This window comes from Gorilla gorilla, chromosome 16 (genome assembly GCF_029281585.2).
Source record: "Gorilla gorilla gorilla isolate KB3781 chromosome 16, NHGRI_mGorGor1-v2.1_pri, whole genome shotgun sequence".
In the NCBI taxonomy this organism is placed as follows: Eukaryota; Metazoa; Chordata; class Mammalia; order Primates; family Hominidae; genus Gorilla; species Gorilla gorilla.
Window position 1 is genome coordinate 23,133,945 of NC_073240.2, and position 14,364 is coordinate 23,148,308.

A 14,364-nucleotide genomic window follows, 5' to 3' on the forward strand; every position below is an offset into this window, starting at 1 on the left:
ATAAACTTTGGGGATTAGTATTTTTTTACTTTGTGTGATTCTCTGGAGACTTGCCTAAGTTGATATGTACATAAACGATCTATTCCTTTTAATTGTTAAGTAGTATTCCATGGTGCATATGTACTGCCATTTGTTTGACCATTCACCTACTGAAGTACATCTTGATTGAGCAAAGGTTTTGGCTATTATGAATACATCTGCTATAAATATTTGTTGTATAGGCTTTTGTGAACAGAGCTTTCTCCCCACTCTTGGAGAAATTCACAAGAGTACAATTTGCTAGGTCGAATAATAGTTGTATACCTTTTTTATTACCAAGCTCCAAGCTGTTTTCTATAGCGGCTGTATCATTTTACATTTTCACAGGAAATATATGAGTGATTTAGTTTTTCTACGGAAATGGCAATATTTGCTGCTGTCACTTTTTTGTTAATTTTTGCGATTGTAATAGATGTGTAGTATTAGGTAATAATATATCATTGTGGTTTTAATTTGCAATTTTCTGGTGATGAATGACGTTGATATGATGCTTATTTTCCATCTGCATATCCTATTCACTGAAATGTCTCTTTATGTCTTTTGCCCATATTCTAATTGGTTTTTCGAGTTCATTTTTATAAGACCTTTTGCAATCTGTATAGTTTTGTTTTGTTGAGGTTAGAGAGGTCTTTTTTATGTTCTAAATACTAGTCCTTCCTCAGATATATAATTTTAAATGTTTTCTCCAAATACGTACCTTGGTCTGTCTATCCTTTTCACACCGGTTTTCACTAAGAGAAAGTTTATAGTTTATAATTTTTTTATTTTATGTATTGTGCTTTTGATGTCAAGTCTGAGAAATTGTAGCTTTCCTGTAGATACTGAAGATTTGTTTTCTTTTAGTTTAAACATGTTTTTTAGCTATATATTTACATTTAAGGATATAATTTATTTTGATTTAATTTTTGTATGTTATATGAAATGTAGGCTGAGATTATTTTTCTTTTGTTTTTTTTTTCCTTTTGGTCTATGCATATACAATTGCCGCAGGACCATTTCCTGAAAAGAACATTTTTCAGTTTAGTTCTTGCATCTTGCTCAAAAGTTTGTTAGGTATATTTTATGGGTCTGTTTCTAGGCCCTCTACCTTGTTCCATTGGCTTATGTGTCAATACCACATAATATTAATTAATGTATGTAGATAATAAGTCTTGAAATCAGATACAATAATTCATTCCTTTTTATTTTTCCTTTTTGAAATTGTTTTAGCTAGTTTAGTTCCCTGGGCATTGCATGTAAATTTTACGGTGATAATTCTATATTTATACAAAAATGGGCTATTTTGGATAAGAATTACATTGAACCTGTGCATTGATTTAGAAAAAATTAGCATCATTACTATACTGTTTCTTCCAATCCAAGAACACAATGTCTTTCCACTTATTTAGGATTTTTAATTTATTTCATCGTTGTATATTTTTCAGCATAAAAGTCTTGCACAGTTTTGTTAGATTTATAGTTAAATAATTCATTTTTGAGTGTTGTGAATGGCATTGTGTTTTTAATTTCAGTGTTCATGGGCACATTCTAGTATCTAGAATGAAAAATTGATTGTGTTATGCTTATCTTGTATCTTGTGACCTTGTTGGCATCATTTATATTAGCTCTGTTTTTTGATAGATCCTTTAGGATTTTCAACACAGACAATCATGTTATCAGCAAATAGAAAAAAATTTTACTTTTTCCTTTCTTGTCTGTATACCTTTTGTTTCCTTTCTTTTCATTATTGTGCTAGTTGAGGACTTCCAGAACTATGTTGAGAAGGGAAGTAAGAGTAGTCATCTTCACCTTGTGTGCTAGGCTGTTCTTATGTTGCTACAAAGAAATACTCGAGAATGAGTAATTTATAAAGAAAAGAGGTTTAATTGGCTCACGGTTCTGCAGGCTGTACAGGAAACACGGCACTGGCATCTGCTCAGCTTTGGGGGTCTCTCAGGGAGATTTTACTCCCTGAGAAGCGGGAGGAGGTATGTCACATGGCCAAAGCAGAATCATGTGGCCATTGTCATGTGGCCAAAGAGAGAGAGTGGAAGGAGGTGCCACAAACTTTAAAACAACCAGATCTCATGAGAACTCACCTACTAACCTGAGGACAGCACCAAGACATCAGGGATCTGCTCCCATGACCCCAATACCTCTCACCAGGCCCCACCTCCAACACTGGGGATTACATTTCAACATGAGATTTGGCAGGGACATATATCCAAACTATAGCACCTTGTTCCTGATTTTAGGAAGGATTTTAGGATGTTTTTCATCATCAAGTATAATCTTAGCTGTAGGGTTTTTACCTGTTCTTTAAAATTTGGAGAAGCTCTTCCTCTATTCCTAATTTTCTAAGAGTTTTTTATTATATATATTTATTTTTGCTGAATTAATTTTATGCATCAATTGATATGATCATCTGATTTTTCTTCTTTAGCCTGTTGATACTGTTCATTGCAATGACTGATTTTGTAATGTTGAACCATCCTTGTATTGCTGGAATAAACACACTTGGTCATGTGTGTAGTTATTTTTATATATTATCGAGTTTTATTTCATAATATTTTGTTAATGATTTTTATATCTATATTTGTGAGGGATACTAATCAATTATTTTCTTTTTTGTACACTGGCTTGGGTATTAGTGTAATACTTAATAAGAATAGTTAGGAAATTTTCACTTCATTTCTATTTTCTGGTAAAGCTTGTATAAATTTAGTAATAATTACTTCTTAAATGTTTATTACTATTCTCCGGTGAAACTATTTCAGCCAGGAATTTTATTTTTCAGGACCTTTTAATTAATAATTGAATTGCTTTGATTGTAATAGAGCTATTTTAGATTGTTAATTTTATCTTGGTAATTTTTGATAGTTTGTGTTTTCAAAAAATCAGTCCGTTTAAGTTGATGAAACTATAAGCATGAAGTTGTTCGTATTATTCTCTTTATCCTTTTAAAAGCTACAGAATCAAGAGCGTTATTTCTTACTTTAATTTTGACATGAGCAATAGCTGTCTTTTTGTTACTTTTGTTTAGTATTTTTGGAGTTTTATCAATTTTATTGATAAACATATTTGAAAGATATTTGGTTATATTAATTTTCTTTATTGCTTTTCTGTTTTCAATTTTATTGATTTCTGCTTTGATTTTTTTATTATTTTTTCTTTTTGTTTTGAGCTTATTTTGCTCTTCTGTTTCTACTTTTGTTAATAGAAATGTAGATTATCAACTTGAGACCTCATTTTTAATGTAAGCCTGCACTGCTATCAGTTTTTCTCTAATCGCTTCTTAGTTCTATCTGACATAATATTTTGTATCTTTTAAATCATTCACATCTATGTATTTGTTTTTAAATTATTTGAGACTTCCTTTTTGACCCATGGATCATTTAAAGATATGTTATTTCCCACATGTTCTCAGATTCCTCTTGTTTTGTTATTTATTTCTAGTTTGGTATCATAAAAATACATAACACAATTTAAACTATTTCTTTTTTTAAGTTTGTTGAGGCTTGATTAACGTCTACTTATGTCTATGATCTATCTTGATGAGTATTCCATGAAGGTCTGAAAAAAATTGTGTGTTCTGCTGTAATTGAGTGGAGTGTTTTTATGTGGCAGTTAGATCTTCTTAGTTGAATGTGCATATATTCTAGATATTGCAGGTCATTGCTGATTTTCTAATAATTCTATCATTATTATCATTGTTATAATGACAGTGCTGGAATCTGCAATTACAGTAGTGAATCTCTGCTTTCAACTCTTTATCAGTTTTTGTTTCATGTTATTTTGCAAATACGCTCTCGTGGTCGGTACATATTTAGAATTTTTATGTCTAGTTGATTGATTCTTTTATCATCATTAGTATAAAAGACACAAGGATCAAAAACATCTAAATGAAACGTGGTTCGGACAAGAAGGCATAGACCCATTTCTTCTTGCTGTCTCTCACGAGACGCAACCTTAAGCATTAGAAGTAGTGAAAAGACAAATATAGAGGAGAACCCTGAAGGTAGTAAAAATAAGAGAGCTTTCTTTGTACTATCCTTGAGTGTTTCACTACGTATTAAATTTCCACAATGCATCACTAGAGCCTATATTGTATCTGTGGACACTCTTGAAATGTGGACATTTAAGCAAAAGTCGAAAGAATAAATCTAGAAATAAAAATGAATGTGAAATTTGATGAGAAGGATTGGCTCCTGCTGCAAATAAATTTCTGTTCGTTATACATTACAGTCAGTGGTATTCTATTATAGCAGCATGAAATGGTCTAATACATCTGATCAAGAATGGAGAATCTCAGTCCTATGAGGACAAAGAGGCTTCCATGACCTACTAAATTGCCTGGTATTGTTCAGTCTCTCTTGCAGGCTCTGTCTTGTAGCCTAAGTATCTCTTGGTAGAAAAAAGAAGTCTCAGGGCAGGTGGGTGAGGAGAGGCACTCTCATGTCTTAAGTTCAGCTGGTGCTATGCTGGGGGCTACTGTTTGATCTGGAGAAACAATGGGCCTATCTGAGCTGCCTTCTGCTACTATGTCGTGGGGGAAAGAAGTACTGGATATGGATGGCCTTCCTCTGTCAGGTGGGAGGACACAAGGCATCTTGATGTTGTGTTGTTGCTCAAATCCTGGGTCCCCACACCAGCTCTTCTATTTTAACCACCTGCAGAGTTCTCCTTTATTTGCTTTTTGTACCATTTGCAGTGCTTAAGGTTGTGCCTAGTGAGAGGGAGCAAGAAGAAATGGGTCTATGCCTTCTTATCTGAGCTACAGCTTACTTAGATGTTTTTGATCCTTGTTTCTCCAATATTAATGATTAATTTTTAAAACTTTAGCCTAAATTAATCTGTATTACCTTATTTCCATAAACTCCATAAAGACAGAATGTGTTTCATTTTTATATAAACACCCTGCCTGCAATTTACAAACAAATGACATGTCATTTAAGTTTCATAAATGGGAAAAAGATTAATCACAGAGAGTTTATTTCTTTAAAAAATAACACAAATTTCTTATTTCTGTATTTGTCATAAGTTCAACCTTTTTGCATTATCTTGATCAGTGTAAAATGCTTGGATGGTCAGTGTTGTTTGACTTGTGTCTGTATTTGGTTAGGATCCATTTAAACTCTCTAGGATAATGTCAAAATCAGTTTCTTCCTTTATACTTTCTTATTTTCAAAGAAATGGTGCTAGATATTTCTATGAATATATGGAAATATCTGTGCGAATATGTATCTGACTAAAAATGTTGCAGGCATCTTTTCTGTTTTTTTTAACCCTTTGTAATATTTTTATTTTGTTTATTTAGTGATATAAGGGAAAATTGTGAGCATTTAACTACATAATCTTTATGTTTCCACCAAACTCAATTTTTTAGTTCTTAGTATATGGCCTATAATCTAACTTTAATTTATCCCTTTTATATTAGCTTATTTTCTTGTTAACAACAAGGATATCTCTTCTGGAGTATCTCAAGTCAAGGTAGAAAAAGTAGTCAATAGGAAAATGAACAGAACAGTTTTGGATCTGTATGAGAATTTAAAGCAAATGTTTCTAAATGAGAAATTGTAACTCAGGAGATATTTGGCACATTCTATCAAAATTTTGTGAATTTTGATAATAAAACATTCATAATTCAATTAGGAGTAAAGGAAGAAAATATAAGCTACATCTATCAATAAAAGATTTTTTTCCATTTTTGTTTCATCTAGCAATATTCTTTTCCCTCCATAAGGAATCTGTTAAAAACTCTCTTCTTACTATCCTTCAGTCTTTTAAAATGTGTTAAATTCCCACAGTGCATTATTAGAGCCTATATCTGTGGACACTCTTTATGTGTTGGTATTTGAGCAAAAGTAGAAAGAATAAATCCAGAAATAAAAATGAATGGGAAATTTGACAGGAGAGGTTGCTTTCTACTGCCAAATATATAACTATACTTCATCTAGTCTATCACTCCAGGAGGTTTCAGAATGAAGAATCATTTCCAAAATGCCATCCTACTTTCATCTTTTCCGAAGGAGGTTCAGAATAACCTGCAAGTGGATCACTGAACAAAGAAAGTACAAAACCACAAATAGTCCCTCTAAGGTCCTTTAAAACACAAACTTGGAACATTTTTATGACATTTCAAAATGACTTGTGATCCTGATACTACTATTTAAAGATATAGCTTGAATCAAATAAAATAAATCATAGGTCATCTGTCTAAGGATGGAACATTTTGTTTTGTTTTTTTCCCCATTTGACTTCTTAAAATTAATTATGGTTTCTTTAATATATATTGCAGAGATTATATATTTTTAAATCCAGGTTATAGAATAAAAATACTTTGCTTATCATCATTTGATATAAGTTCTATAAGTAAAAACTCAGTTCTACTTATATATTTCTACATAGAAGCACCACTTATAGTTTGTTGGCTTTTTAAAAAGAAGAAGGTAAAATTATACTAACTGATTTTGCTATGAGATGGATCAACCTAGATTTTATGAATACAATAATTAACTTAAGTGCTTCAAATAGGTTTAGTGCATTATGGTCTGAGACACTGCTTCCATCTAAAGAAACACCAATTTAGGAGAAACTAGAAAAAGAATTGGGAAAGAAGAAGAAAGTGTTTTTTGGAAATACACCAACCATAAAAGAGCGAAGCTCACTCTGCTCCTCTTAAAGTTTACTGCATTGTAATTGGGAATTTGTTATTTCCATGGTTCCTTTGAGTAACATAGACATAAGCAAAGAGAGTATTTGTGTTCTGCACGAGTCCATCCATGTCTCTATTGGTGTGATTACCCTCCCCACCCATGCACCTTCCGTCCAAGCAGGAGTGCAGCCTGCTTGGGCTCAACGTCCCCTCTTCTGAGAAGCAGCCCGGCCCAATCCTGAGCGCCCCTGGTGCCGCAATCCCTCCTCACGCGTATGGGGCTGGCGGTTGATGTCGCCTGGGCTGGGGGTGCACCTGCAGCACAAACACGTGACTGAGCATCTTCTTGTCCCGGACCCTCTCGGCGTTGGACCCCAGGAAGCCCCTCCAGGGGGCTTCAGTCGCCCACCCACCTACAAAGCCCCTCATCTGCAGCGGCGGCTCCGTTCCCGGGACGCGCCCCAGGCTCTGCACAGGCATGGCCCGCAGACCCTCAGGAGCCCCCGAAACATGATGACCTCCAGCCACGTGCCAGCTGCCAGGAGGGGGCTTCAAGACCCCAGATGAGCACCCGGCTGGCCGTGCCCCAGGGACAGAGGACCCAGTGTGACAGAATCCGGCCTGGGCCACAGCCACCCACGCAGCCCATCCCAGTTCAGCCCGAGGTGGACAAGAAAAGTCCCACCAGGGACTGGAGCAGATGGGGCGGGCTCCGGACCCCTGCCTGGCCCACCATCTGTCCTGCCAGTCGGTCCGTCTACCCAGGCAACCCCTCCTCCCGGCCCACCATCTGCCCGGCCCTGCTAGGCCCTCCTCCTGGCTCCTCCAGGGCCCTCGGGAGGGGACAGAGCTGGAGCCAGGGCCCAGACCTCTGCTGCTTTGGGCCCGCCCCATCTGGCACCTCCAGGAGAAGGGGGCAGCAAGAGCTTGGCCAGGGCAGGGGCACTCCAGGGCAGCCGAAGGCCCTCGCCAGCTGTCTCATGATATGAGCAGAGGGAGGGGGAGGAGAGGAAGGGAGAGGAAGGGAGAGGCTCTGGGAGGACAAGGGCCCCTCCCCTCCTCCTCCCCTCTTCCTCCCCTGCCCATGTGGCCTGGGCGGGAGGGACACGCGGATGGGAACATCCCAGCTGGTCCAGGCCTCTGCTCCCCCCAGCTCCTCCTCCTTGGCTGGCAGCTCTTCTGGGCTCCTGAGGTGCTGCGCAGCCCCTTCCCTGGCCCTGGGACACCCAGTGCCTGAGATGAAAGAGGAGTTGCTTCCATGGAGGGTCCCAGTGCAGGCTGGGGGGCGCTGGCCCTCAGGACACCAGGCCCCCAAGACATAGGGACACCAGAAGTGCCCGCTCTGCCTCCAAGGTCCAGCAGCCCCAAAGCCCCTGCTCAGAAGCCAGCGATGGGGGGGCAGGGCCTGCCTGTGGGACCCACCATGGGCGCAGCAATCGCCAGGCCCTGGGCAGACAGCAGCGCAGCCTGAGTCCAGGTCTGGGGCAAGTCGGCAAGTGCACCCCCAGAGGTGGAATGACAGGAGCTCCTGTGGAGGACGCAGGCGGCCCCCGCCCCTCACTCCACTGTGAGGCCTGAGGATGCACACGGGCAGCTTTCACCGGCTTATGAAATGCCCCCACCCCGCTGCCTCTCTGGGTCCTCCTCACCCTGTGGCCTGCAGGGTCAGGAGCGTGACTTTGGTGTCAGGAGAGAGGCTGGCTCCTCCCTGTGGTGGGTGTTGGGGGAGGAGTGGGGTTCATTATAAATTACACTCCCCTCGAACCCGGCTTTTAGGCGAGGGCAGGGCTGGGGTTCACCCTGCTCTCTACAGGGGAGGATCAGCCCCCAGGTATGCCTGGGTGGGTCTCCACGGCAGGCCAAGAGGGCAGGCCCTGGGCACGTCCACCCCCTCTCTCTGGTCCCACAGCTCCCCTACTCGCCACCTGCCCTGAGGTTCCCCAGGAGAGCACACGCAGGGAGGATGCTGAGGGGCTGGAGAGCAGGAGTCCCGGCTGAGGCTGTGACCCCGGCTGTGCTCCCCGTTCCCTCTTAGGACCAGCCAAGACCCAAGGACAGGCGGCCAATCAGGGCCCGGCGTTCACCCCTCCTCCCCCACCCCCATCACGGGCCTCCCGCGGGACCCCCAGGAAGAGCAGCTTCCATTACAGCTCACGCCTGTAATCCTAACACTTTGGGAGGCCGAGGCAGGTGGATTACCTGAGGTCGGGAGTTCCAGACCAGCCTAACCAACATGGAGAAACCCCGTCTCTACTAAAAAATACAAAAGTTAGCCAGGTGTGGTGGCGGGCGCCTGTAATCCCAGGTACTCAGGAGGCTGAGGCAGGAGAACCGCTTGAACCGGGGAGGCAGAAGTTGCAGTGAGCTGAGATCACGCCATTGCACTCCAGCCTGGGCAACAAGAGTGAAACTCTGTCTCAAAAAAAAAAAAAAAAAAAAAAAGAAAAGAGAAGAAGCCCTTGTCTTCTAATAAGCTGGTGTTGGTTTTCAGAGAGCCCAATCCAGGCACTTCAAACAAGGCAGGGAAATCTATGGCCCTGAAGAAAGAGTTTCTCTTCAACAAGCCCCTCCGTCCCTGACACTGGCACCAAGGCATTCACCCACCAGCCCCTCTGTCCCTGACACTGGCACCCTGGCATTCACCCACCAGCCCCTCCGTCCCTGACACTGGCATTCTGGCATTCACCCACCAGCCCCTCTCCTCCCTGACACTGACACCCTGGCATTCACGCACTGTCCAGGGCAACTAACGTTTCCTCCCACCACTGACGGGACAGCACCCTTGCCTACCACTTTTGAGGGGGGGAAAAATTAGAAATCCCTGGCTAAAGAGGGGACAAATCGAGCCTAAAATCAAGCCTTGGTATCTCGCTTTTTAAATCTACCTATACCTTTTGTGTATTGGTTATGTAATTTTTTGTGTATTCATTGTGTGTAATTGCTGAATACACAATGAATACACAAAAGCTATAAAGAGATTTAAAGAGAGAAACCAAACCAAAACCCATCGGTAATCCACTGGAAAAACAAGGCTCCAACTCTCTATTCGGAACATTGTCAATTAAAAGAAAAGAATTAAGAGTTTCCCTTTTAAACTATATTTCAGGATAACTCAATAACTCTAGTGGACAACAGCAAGTTTTTTTGGGTTTTGTTTGGTTGGTTTCTTTTTTTTGAGACGGAGTCTTGCTCTGTTGCCCCGGCTGGAGTGCAATGGCACAACCTCGGCTCACTGCAGCCTCTGCCTCGTGGGTTCAAGTGATTCTCCTGCCTCAGACTCCTGAGTAGCTGAGATTGCAGGCGCCCACAACCAGGCCCTGCTAATTTTTTGTATTTTTAGTAGAGATGGGGTTTCACCATGTTGGCCAGGCTGGTCTCAAACTCCTGACCTCAGGTGATCCACCCACCTCGGCCTCTCAAAGTGGTGGGATTACAGGTGTAAGCCACCACACCCAGCCTGTTTGTTTTATTTAAGAGACAGGGTCTCGCTGCATCACCCAGGCTGAAGTGCGGTGGTGTAATCACAGCTCACTGCAACCTTAACTTCTTGGGCTCAAAGGATCCTTCTGCCTTAGCCCATGAGTAGCTAAGACTACAGGCACGCACCACCATACCTGGCTAATGTTTTATGTTTTTATAGAGATGGGGTCTTGCAATGTTGCCCAGGCTGGATTCAAGCTCCTGGCCTCTCTCACCTTGGCCTACAAAAGCTCTGCGATTACAAGCGTGAGCCACCGTGCCCAGCCTTTTTTGTTGTTGTTGTTTTTGATAGAAGAATTTCAGCTACTCATTGTGAAGAGATGAGATCATGAGAGAAACCGTGATTTTGCCACCTCTCATGACATAATTATTTCTCGCAAGGGTCATGGGTGAGATCAGTAATGACGAAACAAGGGCATCACAGGGTGGGTCCGGGCTATGACCACCTGGACCTATTGGCCACACTTAGCATCACAGGGTGGGTTCGGGCTGTGGCCACCTGGACCCACGGGGCACACTTATCATCACAGGGTAGGTCAGGGCTCTGGCCACCTGGACCCACTGGGCACACTTTGCATCACAGGGTGGGTTCGGGCTCTGGCCACCTGGACCCACGGGGCACACTTAGCATCACAGGGTGGGTTCGGGCTGTGGCCACCTGGACCCACGGGGCACACTTAGCATCACAGGTGCTTCCATGTGGCTCTCACAGCTCTGCCCACGAAGGCTTCTGGCAAAGAAAGATGAGCCTGAATCTAAGGGCATTTCTGCAGCACAGCTTCCATTTGCAGGAGACATGGGGCGAGGCGACACCACAGAGAGGCAAACAGCTGCGTGATAGGCGACACATTTGCAGGACAGCTGATCTGGTTTCTGCAACAAATCACAAGTGGTGGGAGGAGCAGTGGGGGTCGGGGGCGGCGCCTGATCTAGAGTAAGAGAGGTTCAAGAGGCGCCACCACAAAACTTAAACTGTGGGCCTTGTTAGGAACCTATGTGTTTCATCTGATGGATGCAAGCAAACAATCAGGGGAATGTGATTCCGGATGGGGCCTGAGCGGGTGCCAAGGAATGACTGTTAATTTGAACATTGCCCTAAGGGAGCTGCAAGTGTGTTCCAGAGTTTCCCGTACTTGGCGCCTTGCAACCTGAAGTTCATAGGAACAGAATTTCAGAACATTTGCTACAGGATGGAAGATGCTTCAGCCAAAGGGGAAAAGGAAAGAGAAAGACAACAGCAATGCATGAAACAAGTGTGGCGATTATCGATAAAGCATGTGTGGTGATCACTGATCACATGTGTGAGTTTATTTGAAAAGTTACATTAAAAAATTTTGAGGCTAGGCACGGTGACTCACGTCTGTAATCCCAGCACTTTGGGAGGCCGAGGCGAGCAGATCACCTGAGGTCAGGAGTTCAAGATCAGCCTGGCCAACATCGTAAAACCACATCTCTACTAAAAATAAAAATAAATGCAAAATAAGCCGGATGTGGTGGCAGGCGCCTATAATCCCAGCTACTCAGGAGGCTGAAGCAGGAGAATTGCTTGAACCTGGAAGGCGGAGGTTTCAGTGAGTCAAGACGGCACCATTGCACTCCAGCCTGGGCAAAAAGAGTGAAACTGTGACTCAAAAAAAAAAAATTTTTTTTTGAAAAGAGACTAGGCATGGTGGCTCATGCCTGTAATCCCAGAACTTTGGGATATCAAGGCAGGAGGATTGCTTGAGGCCAGGAGTTTCAGACCAGCCTGGGCAACATGGTGAGACCCTCGTCTCTTTAAAAAAAAAAAAAAAATTGCCTCCCAAGACACATGCCTGTAGTCCCAGCTACTTGGGAGGCCTAGGAGAGAGGATTGCTTGAGGCTGGGACATTGAGGCTGCAGTGGGCTATGATCAACCCACTGCACTCCAGCCTGGGTGACAGAGCAAGACTCTGTCTCAAAAAATAAATAAACAAAAATAAAGAAAGACATAGCCTTTCTCTTACAGACGTGGTCAGGCATCGTGGAAATCTTACTGCAGAAGTTGCTCGCCCTTCACCCCTAAGCCTCACCTCTCTGTTTCAGGGGATCCGAGTTTGGGGAAGGAAAGTCTATGGGGCCATCATTTCTCCCTTGTGGCTCCTGCGCCCACAGCCATGGGCCCCTCACACTGGGGCTGGGTGCCTGAGCAGAGTCCCTGTCCAGCCCCCACCAACCTCCAGCATCCTGGACACCTCACGCCATCCCTCCTGGACTTTGTGCTGGGGATGAGGTCAATTTGAGAGCCTCCCTGAGGTCTGGTCACTCCTGCACACCCTCCACAGTGGGCAGAATGGTGCCCCCCAAAAGGCCCACATCCTAATCCCGGGACTGTGAATGGGCTACTTTTCATGGCAAAAGGGACATTGCCAGTGTGACCGAGGGTCCTGTGATGGGAGACTCCCCGGCATCATGCAGGTGAACCCAATGGCATTACAAGGGCCCCTGTGAGAGAGAGGCAGGGGTCAGAGCAGACGTGGTGCAAAAGCAGTGGGTGTGGTGATGCCCCAAGCCTGGGACTGAGGCCCAGAACGTGGTGGCCTTCAGAAGCCGGGAAAGGCCAGGAGATGCATCTGCCCCCAGCCTCCAGAAGGAGCCAGCCCTGCTGACACCGTGGCTTTAGCCCAGTGCGGCCCCATGGGACTTCTGACCCCCAGAACTCTAAAATAATAAATTGGCATTGTTTTGATCCTTCTGTGGCTGGTATGTGTGATGAGGGTGTTTTCACACTCTTGCGTGGGACGTGCAACATCTTTAGAACAGTGGCACATTACCTGTCTTACATGGGGGAAAAAAGAGGAAAAAATAAATACATTTGCATTGTTTTAAACCGCTAAGTTTGTGGTCACGTGTAACAGCAGAAACAGCAAACAGATGTGCCCTCCAAGGCTCCCCTACATGCCTGCGAAGCTCGGGGATGCTGGGGAGGGTCACCTTGGCCATCTGGGGGCAGGTGGTACATCAAGACCCTCCCTCCCTCATCACCACCCTTCCTCCCCCATCACCATCCTCAATGGCACAGGGGCAACCCATGGTGAAGCAGCCGGACAGGCAGACTGTGCTAATTCCCTGCAAGGCAGAGCTGTTCCTCCAGCCTTGGAATGCAGCCAGCCCCTGCATGGCAGCCTCAAGGGGACAGGACCCCCCCCCCATGCTCTCTCTTTCCCCTGGCCCCGACCCTGCCCCTCTGCTCCCTGCCCCCCAGCCCCACTGCCTTGGGCCTCCCTTGAGCTCCCAGGACAGGTCAGCAAATTGCTATGTGTACATGTTTTCTAGGGAGAGTCCACAACCATGGTCAGAGTCCCTCGAGTCCAAAAAGAGACAGAGCCACAGCCTCAAGCGGCTCCTTGGGCCCCGGGTTCTGAGCTGGAATTGGATTCCCTGAGCCAGCTCTTAGTCCATGGTGACAGGCATCTGCTGATGTAGCCTCCTCTTATCTTCCCCAGAAACCAGATTAGACGCGGCCAGCAAAAAGAATATTCTCAGCTGGCAAAATGCTTTCACCGGCCACCAAAGGCCCCCTGTCCCTCCAGCCCACGGAGGGGACGGCGCTCCCTCATCCAAATGGGCTCCACATTTGGATGTGTCCCACATTCCTGGAGTGAGCCTAGGCCTTGCGCTGCGTCGATCGTCTGGGAGCGTTGTGGGGTGTGGGTTTCCCCCCACATCCAGACCCTTGAGTCCTCAGGAGCAAGGACTGGCCTCTCTGGTTTCCCTTCACACAGCAGGTGCTGAATCAATGCCCGGGAACCGAGGCGTCCTGTGAGGCGACAGAGGCTGAGCTGGAGAAGGCTCACCTGAGACCTGCACAGATTCAGGCGTTATCGCCGCCAAGGCCCAGCAAAGGAAGCGAGGCTGCCGTGGACACAACTCATGGCTCAAACTGGGGTGGCCTGAATGTTCCTTTGTGGGGCCCCAGGGCTGGTGGAGGGGGGTCTATTCTCTTCCCCCTGATCTTTCAGCAGGTCCTGGCTCACCAGGGCTCAGCCCCACCCTGCAACGCACCAGGTGTCACTGGGCACCTGCTCAGTGGAGCCTGTTGCTGTTCAGAGACTGAAAGTGGTGATGATGAGGCCAACACCGATGGCCATGGGACCAACATCAAGGTGAGGAAACCACCAAGGACTGCACCAGAGGGATACCCCTCCCTGCCACACACACATACACACACACACACACACACGAGATCCTG

At 44.8% G+C, this 14,364-nt stretch overlaps 1 pseudogene; it reads left to right on the forward strand.

Moving 5' to 3' along the window:
* The first annotated feature begins 12,860 nt into the window (after positions 1-12,860).
* LOC134757365 (uncharacterized) lies at positions 12,861-12,956 on the forward strand (annotated as a pseudogene).
* Positions 12,957-14,364: the final 1,408 nt, after the last annotated feature.